Source organism: Phacochoerus africanus, chromosome 8, assembly GCF_016906955.1.
Source record: "Phacochoerus africanus isolate WHEZ1 chromosome 8, ROS_Pafr_v1, whole genome shotgun sequence".
Taxonomy (NCBI): Eukaryota; Metazoa; Chordata; class Mammalia; order Artiodactyla; family Suidae; genus Phacochoerus; species Phacochoerus africanus.
Genome location: NC_062551.1, coordinates 105,895,930 through 105,913,448, shown reverse-complemented (window position 1 = coordinate 105,913,448; position 17,519 = coordinate 105,895,930). Strand labels below are relative to the sequence as shown.

The 17,519-nt window shown below is 39.2% G+C and overlaps 1 protein-coding gene across 4 annotated transcripts in view; it reads left to right on the top strand.

Moving 5' to 3' along the window:
• Positions 1 to 17,519, top strand: part of LOC125134499 (proteolipid protein 2-like) — an 84,746-nt gene that overhangs the window by 51,158 nt on the left and 16,069 nt on the right. For 2 of the 4 annotated variants that reach the window (XM_047793879.1, XM_047793877.1), the window contains one exon: positions 8,940 to 9,009. The exons of 1 other annotated variant lie outside the window; for it this stretch is intronic. The gene's annotated coding sequence lies outside the window, so the exon portion shown is untranslated. Of the gene's footprint in view, positions 1 to 5,908; positions 5,938 to 8,939; positions 9,010 to 17,519 lie in introns of those variants that run through there. One more of the 4 variants, XM_047793880.1, reaches the window with a different exon arrangement.

The following is a 17,519-nucleotide window of genomic DNA, read 5'->3' as shown; positions in this document are numbered from 1 at the left end:
ATATTATATAAGGTCCTCTGAATCTGGGTTCTTTCACTTAGCATAATACTTTTAGATTCATTTGTGTTTTTGCAAATATAAGTGGTCCATTCCTTTTTATTGCTGAGTAATAGTCTATCGTCATGTTAAATCTCAGACTTTTTTAAAATCCAAAAGGAATATATTACTTTTGCTGTTTGTTTTTTTAGTCTGAAACCATGCAAAACCTTTGTGGAGGTCTTAACTGCTAGATCCGATGATGAAAGGCATGAAAGTGAGGGTTCATTATAGAATAGCCTCAACAATTCTCATGTTCACAGGCAGGAGAATAAATAACTTGGGCTCTGGAGTCTTACTCTCTGGGGTTGAATTCTGCATCCAACTCTTGGTACCTCATGACTTGGAACAAATTATTTACCTCCCTTAAGCTGCAGTTTCCTCATCTGTAAAATGTGATGATAGGAATGGTATGCATTTCCCTGAATTATTGTGGGGATAAAACAAAATGAGATAAAATGTGTAAAATGTACAATGACTGGTCACAGTAAGTACTCAGTAAACTAGCATAAGTTTTCTGAAAGCTGTTATGAATTTAGCCAGTCTAAAAAGCCAGGAGGAAGAACTTTGTTCAAGGACAAGCCACTTCCTTTAAGCCTCTATCGCCCACTTCTGAATATCTGGTAGCAGTGCCATTGCCAAGCAAGGAGATGTGGCCTGATTCAGTCCATGAGGTCAGGAAGAAATATCTGTGAAACCCAAATTTGGGACTGTCCATTTATTCTAGCATCTCATGTCATTAAGTTAGATGGTCACTGGACCCTTAATCAATAGACATGATGTCGTTATAATCCTTTGATCAATATGACTTTGGCTCTCCAATGCACATCTTGAAAAAATGCAGGCAACAGAACACTTTGGTACCAGCTTGGACTTTTCCACTTTTACTACTGAGAACTTGAGCAAGTTACTTAGCATTTCTGTGCCCTGTTCTGCTCTTCTGTGAATGGATATATGGTTATTTCTCATAAGTGTTCCTGAATCAACTGTCACTTGCAACACTTTCACAATTAACATTTTATTATTATCTTATATAGAAAATACATTTGATTACCCAAGGGTAGCCATTCAGATTTGAATGATATACACTCTCTGGGATACAATGACTATGGAGATTAGTTCTGTGAAAGTATTTATTGCTTCCGTAATAAAGACTGTTAGAGACTGCCTTTATAACAAACACTGTTCCACCTGACCCCTGAATGTCCTGAATGTGCTTACTACTCACCAGGCACGCACATTCTAACAGCCTTTGTGTTAGTATAATGGACCAGCAAATTCTATTTGCTGCTGGGGATTCTATCATATCCTACTAACAAAGACTAATTGTTTTGAATCAGTGTGTGTTGGGGGAAAGATGTTCAATTGTTAAATTACTTTAACTGTGTGAGATTTTTAATCATCTGGAGCCTATTATATTTCTCCATATTATAAAATTTTTCTTTATGAATTAGATAAATTACTGATATATGTTATCATATATTTAAATATAATACATATTAACATATGTTTAAATATTTATTATATTTAAATATATAAATATATGTGTATAATATATAACATAAATATATTTATAAATGTATAACATATATTCAAACACTTATGTATTTAAATATGATGTATTTAAATCAATCATATCATTGAAGCATAGTCTGTCATTCAAAAAAATACATTTGGGGGCTTTCAGAAAGCCATTAATGGAGTTCCCGTTGTGGCTCAGCAGGTTAAGAACCCAACTTAATGTCCATGAGGATGCGGATTTGATCCCTGGCTTGCTCAGTGGGTTAAGGATTTGGCGTTGCTGCAAGATGTAGTGTAGCTCACAGATGCAGCTGGGATCCATTGTTGATGTGACTGTGGCATAGGTTGGCAGCTGCAGCTCGGATTTGATCCCTTACCCAGGAACTTCCAGGTGCAACCCTGAAAAGAAAAAAGAAAGAAGGAAAGAAAGAAAGAGAGAGGGAGGGAGAAAGAAAGAGAAAAGTATCCTAAAAAAGGAAAAAAATACAATAGCCAAGGCTTAACTTTTTTCTGCATAGTCATATCTGATAAATTTGTTGAGGTGCCTAGAAATGATTAAGTATAAGATCCATCCATTTACTCTGTCATAAAATATCTATTCTATACCTGTGATTTCATTGCCTGAGGAATACAAAGATGAATAAGGGTGAGAAGCTCACAATATATTGAAGAGATGAGGATAAAAACTAATAATGTATAATATAATACAAGGAGTACTGTCATTGAGATATCAATTCATCAGTAAATATTGTTGAATCAATTTACTGCCAGCATGTGCCAGACCCTATACTAGCTAATAAGAATAAGACATAAGATTTTAGGATCCTACAGTTTAATAGAGAAGACAGACAAATTGAGAAGAAATTACCCATGAGTACATAACCTAACCTTGTGCGGTGATGCAGGAAAACCTTCTTGTAAGTGAAAGTTAAACTGAGCTTTGCAAAACTAACAAGAGGAGGAGGAAGAAGAGGGATAAGTATAGTCTAGGCATAAAAGCGACTTTTGCAAAGGTACAAACATGAAGAATATTGCAAATTATTTAGTACGTGTGGATATTCAGGTACATATTGGAAAGTGGAAAGAAATACAGCTGGGATAAATAGAGGCCAGCTAATGAAGCACTGTATGTACTGTTTTAAAGGTTTGCATTTTATCCAAACCCTGAAGATTTTTCATCACATAATATGTATATGTGTATACATATATGTATCTATATATGCATTCACATATGTATATTTACATATAGATCTGGGTATATATGTATACTTTATTGAGATGTAATTCACCTACCATACAGTTTTTAGCCTATTCTCTGAGTTATGCTACCATCATCACAATCAATTTTAGAACATTCCATTACCCCAAAAAGAGACTCTTTGCCCATTAACAGTCACTTTCCACTCCACCCCACCTTCTACCTCACCCCAAGTGTAAGTAATCACTAGTTTTTCTGTATCTATAGATTTGCCTCCTCTGGGTATTTCATATAAATGGAGTCATGCTCTGTGATTAGGTTTAATCACTTAGCATAATGTTTTCAAAGTTTCTCCATATTGCGGCATGTATCAGTATCCATTTCTTTTTTATTGTTGAATAATTTTCTATTTGTTTTCATCTTCTACTGCTGCTGTAACAATCTGTCACAAATGTGGTCACTTAAAACAATGCAAATTCATAATCTTACAGTTCTATAGGTCAGAAGTCTGATATTGGTGTCACTGGGCTAAAATCAAGGTGCTGTAGGGGATGTGTTCCTTTCTCAAAGCTCTAGGGGAGAATCAGTTTCCTTGTCTTTTTCAGATTCTAGAGGCTGTCTGCATTCCTTGGTTTGTAGTTCCCTTGCTCCATCTTCAAAGCCAGTGACAGCAGGCTGAGTCCTTCTGACATTACATAATTCCAGCGTTTTCTTCTGCTTTTAAGGATTATGGTGATTATCCACTGGAGCCAGGTGGATATGCCAGAATAATCTCCCTATTTTAAGATCAGTTGATTAGCTGTCTTAATTCTATCTGCTATCTTAATACCCCATTTTCCATTTAATATAATATATTCACAGATTGTGGGGATTAAAATAGAGACCTCCAGTGGTTTACCTACCACCCATACAAGGATATACCTCATTTTATTTATCTGTTCATTGATTGATGGATATTTGGGTTGTGTGCACATTTTGGTTATTATGAACAATTGTGTACAAGTTTTTGAATGGTCTTTTTTTTTTCTTTTTAGGGCCACACCTGTGGCATATGGAGGTTCCCAGGCCAGGGATTTGGCTGCAGCCCCCGGCCTATGCCACAGCCACAGCAACGCCAGATCTGAGCCATTTCTGCACAATGCTGGATCCTTAACCCACTGAGATAGGCCAGGGATAGAACCTGAAGCCTTATGGATACTAGCTGGGTTCATTACCAATGAGCCACAGCAGGAACTCCCTGAATGGTCATATGTTTTAATTTCCCTTAGGTGTACACTAGGAGTGGAATTACTGGGTCATAAAATTTACTTTTTAGGAAGATCATTCTGGATCCGAGTGGTGAATGGTTAGAGCTGATATACCAAGTGTTATGTGAACATAGAGAGGGAGAAATTAACACCTGTTGGTGAAGGCCGCAGAGAGGAAACATTTGATCTGGATCTTTAAAAAGTTATAATATAGGTTATTGGGTTTCTTTTTAATTTTGAAAGCAGCAGATACATTGTAGAGAAAGTGTGAAATATAGAAAAATCTCTCAAAGAAAATTAAAATTATTTGATGATTTCACTCAATGAAAACCATTGTTATTCTGCAGTTATTTCTTAGTGTGCAGGTGTATGGATTGAGTTCGTTTTATATACAGTTTTGTTATTGAATTAGTTATTGTTTTGAATAAACATTATGTCATGAGCATTTTTCATATCATTAACTATTAGAAACAGTGAAGATAGCCAAATAGTATTCCAGAATAGGAAAATACTATCTCTCATTTAATTAGTCCTCTACTGTAGGATATTTAGGTGGATTTACAACTTTCTATATGGTATGTAATGTTTTGAGGAACATTCTTGTACTTAAATATTTTCTTTGATTTGGATCTTGAAGAATGAGTAAACAAGGTATCACAAAGTCTAGAGAGATAGCAGTCCCCTGAGAATACACCAACAAGTGACTTTTTGCACAAATCCTCAAGGATCTAAGAGTTAAAGTCTTGCAAAGTTAAAAGTTGTAGTTTGCCTTCCTATATGTAAAATTAAATTCTTTTTTTCTTCTTTACTATCTTAAGTTTGTATTAAAGCAGTGCTACTTTTTCTTTGTTCAGAAAAGAATTTTGAGGAGAAGCCATCTGGCCTTACAGATTGCTCTGTACAGATTTTCAATTACAGATTGAATTTCTTTAATAAATATAGGACTATTACAATTTCTATTTCTTTTTCAAATTTAGTTTTGTTTTCCTGGGAATCTGAATATATTGTTTAAATTGTCAAGTTTATTGGTATAAAATTGTTATAATTACTGTCGTTTTTTTTTTTTAATTCTTTTTTTGGTCCTGTGATGTGCTGCTAAACCAGTGGTCTGGAAAAACCCACTCGATTTATAATATTTGCCATTTTCCATGGTGTATATCATCAGACCATAGCCAATTTCAGTTTGTAGAGATGGAAGACATGTACATAGTTTGCTATCTTGAGCAGGAACTACAGGTAGTTCCAACATATCACTGTTGTAATCTGTAATGAAACCATGATATTGCTAATTTATGTCTTCTTTATTTGGATTTACTGATTGGTTTTTTGAGATCATTCAATGTTATTAGTTATTATAAAAAATTAACTTTGAACTTTTTAAAATACTTTTTTTTTTGCTTTTTAGGGCTGCACCCGTGGCATATGGAAGTTCCCAGTCTAGGGGTCAAATTGCAGCTGTAGCTGCCGGCTTACACCAGAGCCACAGCAACACCAGAACTGAGCCTCGTCTGTGACCTATACCACAGCTCAAGGCAACGCCACATCCCCAACCCACTGAGCGAGGCCAGGGATCAGACCCACATCCTCCTTGAAACTGGTTGGCTTTGTTACTGCTGAGCCACAATAGGAACTCCCTAAAGTTAAATTCTTCATGATGCAAAATTTTATTCCAGCCATGATAATAATCTATCATTGTTACTCATAATGTGAAAGTATCAACCTAATGTTGGGCTAACCAAACTTCTCCCCTTCTAAGAGTCTCTTTTTTTGTCTTGTTTTGTTTTGCTTTTTAGGGCAAAACCCCCTGGAGGTCCCCAGGTAGGGGTTGAATTGGAGCTATAGCTGCCACCCTACACCACAGCCACAGCAACCCAGGATACCAGCTGTGTCTGCAACCTAAACCACAGTTCACCGCAAGTCCAGATCCTTGACCCAGTGAGTGAGGTCAGGGATGGAACCTACATCCTCATGGTTCCTACTTGGGTTCGTTACCACTGAGCCAGGATAGGAACTCCCGAGTTTGTTTCTTTTCTGTGTGTAGGTTCTTTTGTGCCATATATTGGATTACACATATAAGTGATATCATATGGTATTTGTCTTTCTCTTTCTGACTTAACTTCACTTATATGAGTCTCTAGTTCCATCCATGTTTCTGCAAATGGCATTATTTTGTTCTTTTTATGGCTAAGTAGTATTCCATCGTGTTTATGTACCACATCTTCTTAATCTGTTCACCTGTCAATGAACATTTGTGTTGTTTCTATGTCTCCGCTAGTGTGAATATTGCTGCAGTGAACATAGGAGTGCATGTATCTTTTTCAATGAAAGTTTTGTCTAGATATATGCCCAAGAGTTGGGATTGATGGATCATATGGTAGTTTTATATTTAGTTTTCTTTTTGTCTTTTTAGGGCCGCACCCACAGAATATGGTTGTTCCCAGGCTAGGGGTCGAATCGGAGCTGTAGCCGCCAGCATACGCCACAGCCACAGCAACACCACATCCCAGCCGTGTCTGCAACCTACACCACAGCTCAGGGCAACACCAAATCCCCAACCCACTGAGCGAGGCCAGGGATCAAACTCACAACCTCATGGTTCCTAGTCGGATTCGCTTCCGCTGCGCAAGGATAGGAACTCCTATATTTAGTTTTCTGAGGTACCTTCATACTGTTCCATAGTGGTTGTACCCATAATTAAGTTTCGGGGAGTTCCCGTCGTGGCTCAGCGGTTAACGAATCCCACTAGGAACCATGAGGTTGTGGGTTCAATCCCTGGCCTCGCTCAGTGAGTTAGCGATCCGGCGTTGCCGTTAGCTCTGCTGTAGGTCACAGACATGGCTCGGATCCCTCGGTTGCTGTGGCTGTGGCGTAGGCCGGCGGCTACAACTCCGATTCGACCCCTAGCCTGGGAACCTCCATATGTGCGGGTGCAGCCCTGGAAAAGGCAAAAAAAAAAAAAAGTTTATTAATAGCAGGCCTGGCTCTTCAATTCTAACTACCCTGGTCTCAAACAGTGCATCTACTAACCCCAAACTCCCAGTCCATCCTCTTCCCAACCCCTTCCCCTTGGCAACCCCAGGTCTGTTCCCCACTTCCATGAGTTTGCTTGTTTATTGCCTTTACTGTTTAGCAGTCACACCTGTCAAATAAGTAGTTCACACAGTGCTGGTATTTCAAAATGTTCTTGTGGACCCTTGTACGTTGTTATTTTCACCAGCATGCATGAGAATGCAGCCACTGAGTCAGGAAAGATGAGGGAAAGAAAGTGAGGAGATGGTGATGGCTGAGATAATGTATACAGAGTGCAGCTGACCTTGAAGATTGTAAAAGGTAAAAGTGATCTGAAGTCCAGAGAGCTGAAAGGAAGGATTCTTGATCTTCTCCAGGTTATGGAAGAAAACTTTAATGTAGCCACATCTTTTTTTTTTTTTTTTCCAGATTTAAAAAGCAGATATCATAGTTCCTGGAGGCGCAGAAGGTTAAGGATCCAGCATTGTCATTGCAGCAGTTCAGGTCACTGCTGTGGCTCAGGTTCCATCCTGTAGCCTGGCTCAGGTTACTTCCACATGCCATGGGTGTAGCCAAAAAATAAATAAAAGCAGATCACTAGTAAAATTAGAGGTGGTTTTTATTATGAGTCAATGCATAAGAGGTAAAATAACTATTTCTTTAGAGTCTGAGAAGCATTCTTTCACTACGTATCACTGGTAGCAGCCCCTAAATTATACATCCCATGTTCTGATCCATGACTAGTATTTAGCAGAATGATTTCTAAAACTATGTTTAAATGTTATTTTAATGTGGGGTAACCAGTCACTTCTACTGTCACAAAGTTCACAGATCAAATACCTCAAGTTAGTAATCCTTGTGGAGAGGACTTCTAATCAGAGTGACTCTTTGTTTACAGTGGGTTCATCTCAGGTGCCTGTGCATCTTCCCTGACATTCCATCTCCTCAGCTTCTTTCTAGATGCTAATTTGCTTAATTTGTACTTTTTTCTCCTTCCTTCCCCCCCCCCCCGCCCCCCCGGCTTTTTAGGGCCGCACCCATGGCATATGAAAGTTCCCAGGCTAGGGGGTCTAATCAGAGCTACAGCTGCCAGCCTATACCACAGCTACAGCAACACCAAGATCCCAGCCACATCTGTGACTACACCACAGCTCATGGCAAAGGCGCATCCTTAACGCATTGACCAAGGCCAAGGATCGAACCCTCATCTTCATGGCTCCTAGTAGGGTTTGTTAACCACCAAGCCATGAAGGGAACTCTGTATAATGCCCTATTTTTTAATTTTGTTTACGTAGAACACTCATATTTTCTCAGTTTTAATTTTTCCCCAAGAATTTTGGTTCAGAGCAATACTATGTTTGAAGTGGGTTTTATGAATTTTTTGATGTTTGTTTTGACACCTGATTGGAGCAAGGTGTGTTCTTTTGTAGACTTTCAGATTTCTGGAAACAATTTGATTTTTTTTTTTTATGCCATAAATCAGATGGGTAAAAGGCCGTCTTACTTTTTTTTTTCTCCTTTTAAAGTTAAAGTAGCCTATGGAAAATGAGAAGGAATAGTTTGAGTAAATACAACAGTAAGATTTAGAAAAACACTATCCTCTTCTCACTTCCTCTTTTTTGCATGGTGTAAATTACTTCCAATTCAATAAGAAACACAAATTGGTCCTTGTCTCTTGTTCAATTTGACTGCCTCTCAGATCCTGCTGTCCAATGATCTCTAACGGGCCTTTTCATTAGAACACTGTACAAAAAAATTCTAGAGCAAATGATAATAATATGCTTTATATTTCTAGTATTGGTGGTGTGAGAATATGAGATACAATAAAACTGGGCTAGCAAGGAAGAGCCAAAGGTAGAAATCCAGGAAGCAAGGAATACGTCATAAAACTCTCAACAAATTTTTACTGAACATTTTTTTATTTTCAGGAACCCAGCTGACAGATTACGAAGATGTGTCAAATACAGTCCTTACCTTTGATGAACTTAACAGTCAAATGTAAGAGACACGCTCACGTACCCAAATCATGGTACCAATTATAAAAGATATTTGAAGATGCCTTCAGTGCTATAGGGGTGTCCACAGAGCCAGGGGAGGGAAGGTGGTTGTTTGTTAACAGTTTTATTGAGATAAAATGTATATGTGATAAAATATGCGCATTGGACATGCACATTTGAATGATTTTTTAGTAAATTTCCACGATTGTACACTCATCACCACAATCCAGTTTTAGAACAGCAGTAAATTTCCCTCTTTACCCCCAGCCTCAGACGCCCATTGATCTGCTCTGTCATCACAGCCTTGCCTCTAGGGCTAATTTGACCTCACTGCTGAGACAGTGCCCTTCTGAGGACTTTAACAGCACTGATGGGAACATGAACTATTCTTAGCCCTGGACAGATAATCCTCTAGGGATTTTTCTTCCTGCCTCTTTCCTAGGGCTCTTTCCTCTGCCTGGTAGTTTCCTCACCCTCAGCCTAAATCTCCAGAGGGACTCTGAAAATCTCTGAGCACAATGGTCTCTCTCTGGGCAGCTCGCTCTTCTCTGATGCTTCATCCCATAAATTTTAGTTCCTTTGTTTTCAAGCTCCCAGCTCTGGCTCCAACTCAGTGACACTACTGGGCTCAATTTGTGTTCCTCCTCCCTACGTTGTGGCCTGTGAGCTGGGGTTACTGCTGGGCTTTCAACGCATTTGTTCCCTTATCTCAGGGCTTGCTGTCCTGCGCTGCCTGTTGTCCACTCTCTGAAAACACATTGTTTTATAAGTTTTATCCAGTTTTCTAGCTGCTTAAAGTGGGAGGGTAAGTCTAGCCTCTATTATACCATTAAGACTAGGAGAGCAAGTTCTAATATTAAGGGTATTTTTAAATTATTCCCATGTGCCACCTACCTATGGCCAGTTCTATACAATAGAATTAATTCTCAATAAATTAGCAGAGGATTAATCCAGTTTGAGATTAAACATGGAAAATATAGATGTACATTCCCAACACATATATATGTGTATATCTATACTTAAAAAGCACAAAAATAAAGGTGAATCAATGAAAACCTCTGTGTACTGTTATGAACTACAGTATCTGCCACAATATGTCAACCTAGTAACAACCCATCGCTTTCCGTAACAACCCATCGCTTTCCAATTTGCACGGAGATAAATGTCTTCTTAAATTTCATATGGATAAGGGGTCAAATGATTAGTTTTTAGGGTTTTTTTTTAATGAATTTATTTTGTAAACTTTTGCATGAGATTTGCAGGGTTGGCTAGGAGAGAAGAGAATGGCAGTAAAAGAACACTGTGACACAGCCAACATCCTACATGATGTATTTAATGGCATGCTTTCATCCAGGCAACTGTATTTGTAGTCTTGAAATATTTTTTGGCCATGCTCACAGGATGTTGAAGTTCCCAGGCCTGGTATTGAACCCATGCCACAGCAGTGACCCAAGCCACCACAGTGACAATGCTAGATCCTTAACAGCTGAGCCACCAGGGAACTCCATTGCAATATTTTTGAATGATAATTACAGACTGATAAATGTGTTCTTTTATAAGGATCCTATGCTTCCTAGTGGCAGAGATTCCCCACCCAAACTAGCTAATCAAAAAGGGGGGGGGGGACTTAAAAAGCTAGCTATTGACATCATCCTTACAAATGTTTTCTCAGGTTAAGATTCCCAAGGCAACAGAAATGAAAGCAAAAATAAACCAATGGGAGTTCCTGTCATGGCTGTTAATGAATCTGACTAGGAACCATGAGGTTGTGGGTTCGACCCCTTGCCTTGCTCAGTGGGTTAAGGATCCAGTGTTGCCATGAGCTGTGGTGTAGGTTGCAGACATGGCTTGGATCTGGTGTTGCTGTTGCTCTGGCATAGGCCAGCGGCTATAGCTCTGATTAGACCCCTACCCTGGGAACCTCCATATGCCACAGGAGTGGCCCTAGAAAAGGCAAAAAAAACAAAAAATACATATATATAAAATTTTAAAAATAAATAAATAAACCAATGGGACCTAATCAAACTGACAAGCTTTTGCACAGCAAAGGAAACCATAAAGAAAAAACAAAAAGGCAACCTACAGAATGGGAGAAAATAGTTTCAAGCAATTCAGCTGACAAGAGCTTATTAATCTCTAAAATATACAAATGGCTTATATAACTCAACAGCAAAAAAAACCAACAACCCAGTTGAAAAATGGACAAAAGACCTGAATAGACATTTTTCCAAAGAAGATATATAGATGGCCAACAAGCACATGAAAAAATTCTCAACATCACTGATTATTAAAGAAATACAAATCAAAGCTACTATAAGGCACCACCTCACACCTGTCAGAATGGCCATCATTAACAAGTCCATAAATAACAAATGCTGGAGAGGGTGTGGAGAAAAGGGAACACTCATGCACTGTTGGTGGGAATGTAAATCGGTACAACCACTATGGAAAACAGTATGGAGGTAACTTAGAAAACTATACATAGAACTACCATATGACCCAGCAATCCCACTCTTGGATATATATCCAGACAGAACTTTTCTTGAAAAAGATGCAAGTACCCATATGATCATTGCAGCACTATTCACAATAGCCAAGATATGGAAACAAACTAAATGTCTATCCATAGATGAGTGGATTAAGAAGATGAGGATATACATAATGGAATACTACTCAGCCATAAAAAATGACAAAATAATGCCATTTGCAGCAACATGGATGGAACTAGAGACTCTCATATTAAGTGAAGTAAGTCAGAAAGAAAAAGAAAAACACCATATGAAATCACTTATATCTGGAATCTAATATATGGCACAAATAAACCTTTCCACAGCAAAGAAATTCATGGACTTGGAGAACAGACTTATGGTTGCCTAGGGGGAGGGGGAGGGAGTAGGGTGGGCTGGGAATCTGAGGTTAATAAGTGCAAATTATTGCCTTTGGAATGGATAAGCAATGAGACCTGGCTGTATAGCACTGGGAACTATATCTAGTCACTTGTGATGAAACATGATGTGAGAAAAACATGTGTGAGAACATGATGTGAGAAAAAGAATGTATATATGTATGTGTGACTAGGTCACTTTGCTGTACAGTAGAAAATTGACAGAACTTGTAAACCAATTATAATGGAAAAAATAAAAATCATTTTAAAAAAAAAAAAAGCTAGCTAAACTTCAGGTCTAGTTTCAGACGTGGCTGGATACAGAAAACCAAAAAATGTTATCAGCTTTCTGTTTTTCTCTCTCCAATTCTGACTCTGCTTCCTTTTTTTTTTTCTTTTTAGTGCCACACCCATGGCATATGGAGATTTCCAGGCTAGGGGTCTAATCAGAGTTATATCTGCTGGCCTATAGCCACATCAACGCAAGATCCAAGCCACATATTTGACTTACATCACAGTTCATGGCAACGAGAGATCCTTAACCCACTGAGTGAAGCCAGATATCCAAACCGGCAACCTCATTGTTCCTAGTGGGATTCGTTTCCGATGCACCTCAACGGGAACTCCTGGCTCTGCTTCCTTTATCCTGACTTCATTCTTGGGAGGTTCTCTCATCCTGGTTGCAAGATGGTTGCCTGAGGCTGCATATTTCCACTTCATATTTCCAATTATTCCAAGCGAAGGTCCCAAGATTCACTCTGGATCAGCCGAGGTCATATGTCCACCGTGACCCCTTTGGCAAAGGAAATGTAATGCTCTGATTGGCTTAAGCCAAGGTCACGTACCTTACTTTTAGAGTGCCTTCCTTTCAGATCAGGTGACCTGAGGCTAGAAATTAGACTGTGGTTACAAGGTGGGTGAATGGCTGCTGAAAAGGCAAGTAATAAATGTGCTCTCTGTACACCAGGTATAATCTTAGCCAAATAAGTTTGCTTTAAACCCACTTCAAACCGTATTTTGACTGTGACATCCTGCATTATCTCCCTCTCCATTCTTTTTTTTTTTTTTTTTTTTTTTTAGGGCTGCACCTGCAGCATATGGAAGCTCCCAGGCTAGGGGTTGAAGTGGAAATGCAGCTGCCAGCCTACACCACAGCCACAGCAATGCCAGATTTGAACTGTGTCTACAGCCTACACTACAGCTCTCGGCAGTGCCATATCCTTAACCCTCTGAGGGAGGCCAGAGATCCAACCTATATCCTCATGGATACTAGTCAGATTCTTGACCTGCCGAACCAAAACAGGAGCTTCTCTTCCTCCATTCTTGTTCCCAACACACATATAGTCTATTACCCTCATTAGTTGATGGCTGATTATACTTGAGTACATCGTGCAATAGGAGAACACATAAGAAGAATGTACAATCAGACAGTGGAAATCTTGGAAAAACTCACCGAAAAGGGAAGACTTTAATATTCGGGGATGGGAGAGGAAGGAGATTCCAGAGGAAGAGAATAGCACAAAGAAAACAGACATGGGGAGTTCCCGTCATGGCGTCATGGCGCAGCGGAAACAGGTCCAACTAGGAACCAAGAGGTTGCAGGTTCGATCCTTGGCCTCTCTTAGTGGGTTAAGGATCTGATGTTGCCATGTGGTGTAGGCCGCAAACATGGCTCGGATCCCGTGTTGCTGTGGCTGTGGTGTAGGCCAGCAGCTACAACTCCGATTTGACCCCTAGCCTGGGAACCTCCATATGCCGCGGGTGCGGCCCTAAGAAGACAAAAGACAAAAGGAAAAAACAAAAAACAAAAAAACAAGAAAACAGGCAGGAAAACATAGAACATGAAATAGGTCAGTGGAAGCACCGATTGGGATCCAGGGTGAGACTGTAAAGAAGCTGAGCGAAGATCATGCAGGTTCTCAAGCCTCAGGCTAAAGGGTTTGAATGACTGAATGTGCTCAAGGCATAGGTCAGCAAACTTTTTCTATCAAGATCCAGACCCCAAATATTTTAGGCTTTGAGAATCAAGAGGAAAATCATGGACCTTATGTAAGAATTTATACAAGCGAGAAAACAAATTTCCATAATGAAATTCAAAATATAATAATTATTATTATTACTTTTTGTAATAGAGGCCTAATGTATGAAATTCCTTTGAGTAATCACATTTTACTTAATCAAGATTCAAAGTTAGCATGCTGTATGAACAAATGCATTACCCATACTCACATATAAAAACCATTCTTAGTTCACATGCCAGAAAAAAACCGGCAGCTAGATTTAATCCACACACTGTAGCTTGTCAACCTCTGCTCTAGGGAATTGGTTCATGCTTTTGAGAATAGGAGGTTATCTGATCATAATGTTGGCTACATCAGCGTGAGACAAACTGGAGGCAGTAGTGTATAGGCAGGAGATAATAAGAACCTAAATTAGAATGTCCTGGGTTTGAGTGGTCCTGTTTAGGAAAGCAGCTAACAGGAAGCAGGTGAGAATCTTGGGTCAAGTCAAAGTCAGATGAAGCAGCATTAACTACTCAGATCATAAACCCTTATCGTAAGGAGTGTCGGCTCCTTTTCTATACTTCCTCGACAGGTACAGGACCTCTTATTTGTATTGGGAAAGGAGTCCAGATGCCTCTAGGCAACTCTTGCCCCTGATGGAAGCAGAGAAAGAAAAGCTAAGTGAGCCTACAGAATAAGACGTTTGAAATTTGAACTGACTGGCAAGAAGAAGGCAAACTCTTTGAGCTGTATTTTCAGGTGATGCAGAGACACTTTGCAAGAATCTCGTCTCTCTTAAGTAATGCTGAGTCATCATATCTTTGCAATCCATCCTGTTTGGTTGTATAATCTTGTCAATTTGGCCAAACTCTCAGTTATCCAATAGATATGCTAATTAAATTATCAACAACCTTTAAGGCTACATTAGGTTGATCCTGTATCAAGTGAAACTGTTTTCCAAAAAGTAGAAATTATGTGCTAGTTTCATCTTGAACTGGAACCTTATTTACCTAGAATCCAAGGTGAACACGAGGGCGTATTTCAAGAAGCAGTGTTTGAGCTGTAGAAGTTTGTTTACATGGAGGACCAAGGATCCTGTTTGGACAGTGTTAGGGGAGAGGGATGTGTCTGCTAGGCTGTGTCTGTCAAATTGTTCTCCAGCCTGGTTCCCACAGTCTTAGCTTTAGTCTTAGATTATGGGGGAGGCAATGAAGGAGGGAGTTAAAACTTTGTTGAGAGATTAGGAACCCTGGAATTCATGATTTCATCAGTAACGAGACTTGTTCTTGCACAAATCACAGTACACTTGACACAGGTATGTACCACCTTTGGGTAAATGTTGGCAACAGGGTACTTTCATGTCCCTGAAAGTGAAGGTCTCCTTAAACTGTATACCTTGACATCAAGGTCCCAGCCCTGATTGGCAGTCATAGGCAGCATGATGGCAATTTCTGTGACAATTAGATGCTAGAAGGAGAGGGGAATATGGTGAGTTCCATAGGAAGCCATCAGTGTGTAATCTTTGAAAAATTCATGAAAAGATAGTCACCCCATGAGCTCATGTAAGACAAATGTTGGGATGGCCTCAGAATACATTTTATTGCCTCACATCCTTGGTGGCACATGATAGGCTAAAAATACATATGCCAATGTCTCAATCATATAAACATTTAATTACGTATGCAAACTTAGGTGTTATATGGATATGTGAATTTCCCTTCCACAAATCAAATTGTATTTGGTGTATAATATTACTCCTGGAAAAACAAAGAGAAGTTGCAGCCATGAAATTATGTTATTTCCCACTAAGTGTTTGATTTGTAATGAAGGAAAACAAGCATATTTCTCAAGGAACAGGTGTAAGTGCTAGTTAGGAGAACAGCAAACAGCAGTGCCTGCTGCCTTGGAAACAGCCTGGTGTCCTAGCAACAAGCAGATTCATTTGCCTGGCCTGCCCCGTGGAGTTCTGTCAACACAGGTAAAGGGCTCACCCACAGGACTTAAGTGACAGCCTTGCTGTTCCAGAGTAAAGCTAAGCTAGTATATGTAAACTTGGAAGTGGAGGAGAAACCAAATCATTCTGCCAAGAAGCTAGTGGTTTGGAAGCTAAAAGGTCAGAAATGTAGGAGTTAAATTTCTTCACGTCTACTCTTCCTCTAGGGTGGGCTAAACATGTTTCTTCATTTGTTGGCTCTCCTAAAGGAAGAATGAAAAATGTGGTGGCAGTGAATAAAGCCCTACTTTAGCTCTGCCCCTCCCCACCTCAACCACTCCCCCACCTGACCTTCCTGGGTTAACTATAGTATTTTCCCCAAATTTCATTTGATCTCTGCCTCTATATTTGAAGCCACAAAGACCAATAGAAAGAGGACAGAACATTTCCTTGCATGTGATTTGAATGTGGTAGCTTCTCTTTTCCCACATATTTTAATTGTAATTACTCAGTTCTGTGAGAATGATTGAAAGGATTTTTGATCTGGAAAATGTCCAGAATATCTCAAGAGACCCATAGGAAGTTTCAGATGATTGGAACTAGCTATGAGATAGCATAAAGGGCAAATTTTATGAGGCCAGGGCAGAAACCATATATATATATATATATAGTTATATATTATATAGTTTTATATATTATATATTATAATATATATATTACGTAAGTTATATGTAGTTATATATTTTATATAATGATTGCATAAAAAGAAATTAAAAACTTAAGGAGTTCCTGTCGTGGCTCAGCAGAAACACATCCGACTAGGAACCATGAGGTTTTGGGTTCGATCCCTGGCCTCGCTCAGTGGGTTAAGGATTCAGTGTTACTGTGAGCTGTGGTGTAGTTCACAGACGCAGCTCAGATCTGGCATTGCTGTGGCTGTGGCATAGGCCAGCAGCTACATCTCTGATTTTCCCCTAGCCTGGGAATCTCCATATGCCACAGGTGCAGCCCTAAAAAAAAAAGCAAAAAAAAAAGAAAAATTAAATACTTAAAACTTTTATCCCTTTAAAATAGTTTAACTCTTTTTATTAGTGGGTGTCATATTCTAGTGGGTCATTATACACACATACACCAAACGTTGAAAATTTTTTCAGGGAGTTCCCGTCGTGGCACAGCAGCAACAAATCTGACTAGGAACCCTGAGGTTGTGGGTTTGATCCCTGGCCTTGTTCAGTGGGTTAAGTATCCAGCGTTGCCATGAGCTGTGGTGTGGGTCACAGATGCGGCCTGGATCCCGAGCTGCTGTGGCTGGGGTGTAGGCCGGCAGTTATAGTGCCAATTAGACCCCTAGCCTGGGAACTTCCATATGCCCCGGGTGCGGCCCTTAAAAAAAAAAAAAGGCAAAAAAATTTAAAACTTTTTTAAAAAGTAAAAAATTTTCATAGCTAAATTAACCAGAAGCCAAAAGAAAAATCACTTTAATAATGAATTTTAGCTGTTAGTTTAGTTGCTAAAAGAAATTCAATCTTTCATTTTGACTCAAAATGATATAAAATTCTAGTGAATTCGTATTTTTAAAAACTGACAAGGAGAGTGATGAAACAAATTATAAAGTGAGTTTAAAAATTCAAATGGAGGAGTTCCCATTGTGGTGAAGCGGAAACAAATCCGACCAGGAACCACGAGGTTGC